At 43.5% G+C, this 1,057-nt stretch overlaps 1 pseudogene; it reads right to left on the bottom strand.

Annotated features, from left to right (window-relative positions):
• Nucleotides 1-235: 235 nt before the first annotated feature.
• LOC135052636 (5S ribosomal RNA) lies at nt 236-353 on the bottom strand (annotated as a pseudogene).
• Nucleotides 354-1,057: the final 704 nt, after the last annotated feature.

The raw sequence follows: 1,057 nt of genomic DNA, 5'->3' as shown, positions 1-1,057 counted from the left end.
ACTAATCTATTATACACATAGGAGTTTTATATAGGTATAGCCTACAGGTGCAATGGTTAAAATATTCATACCGGTGTCGTATGGATATTGGGCTGATAAATACTGGCAATATTAGAAAAAAAGTGTTATAAAAGAAGTCACTGACGTAACATAATTCTGTGATTCATACTTTGTATAGTAGTGACGCCGTCATGTGCAGAATTGCAGTTAGAGTAAATCCCTGCCAGACCTGCGTTTCTTACAGCACCCGGTATTCCTGGGCAGTCTCCTATCCCTGTACTAACCGGGCCAACACTGCTTGGCTTCCAAGATCGGGCGTGTTTGGGCATATCCAGTGTGGTATGGCTGTAGTTAAGGTCTGGACTGCACGGGAAGAAGTGTCCAGAGATTGGGAATACACCGTTAGGTGCCCCAAAGCTCATAGACATAGTAGGAAGGAAGAGAGAGTGCCGACGGTTTCAAATAAATGAAAAAATACGCTTACGTTCACAAAAATGGTGCAATCTCGTAATTCTCATTAAATCCATCAGGGTGGAGTGATTTCACTTCGTAAATCCAGTACATTTCGCGCCTCGATAGGAGGTTGGAGAGGTCCCCCCCTCTTTCTCCGAGTGCAACTAGTTCAATCCCTTTGAATGTGAGTTCTTCTGGATTTGAATCATGATGTTGCAGGAAGTGTCGTGAGACCGCGTGTGTTTGAACCTTGTTTCTAATGTTCCTGATGTGTTCTTGTATGCGGAGTTTCAAAGGCCTTTTAGTCTTTCCAACGTATTTCATTTTGCATGGACACTCTAGGAGATAGATGACTGAGCATGTGTTGCAGTTGATGAAGTGCTTGAGCTTGTACTCCTTAACTTCCCCTGTGTTTTTGAACGTCTTTCTGGTAGGATGTACGTACCTGCAGATATTACAATGGCCGCATTTATAACAACCCACACATTTGGGCAGGGATGTTTTCGATGTTGTCTGGTTTCTAAGCATGCTGGGTGCAAGGAGGTCTTTTAGATTCTGGGATTTTCTGAATACCACCTGTGGTTCCTGCGGTAGGTAGTCCTTT

Source organism: Pseudophryne corroboree, chromosome 2 (genome assembly GCF_028390025.1).
Source record: "Pseudophryne corroboree isolate aPseCor3 chromosome 2, aPseCor3.hap2, whole genome shotgun sequence".
NCBI lineage: Eukaryota > Metazoa > Chordata > Amphibia > Anura > Myobatrachidae > Pseudophryne > Pseudophryne corroboree.
This window is presented reverse-complemented; position numbering and strand designations above follow the sequence as displayed.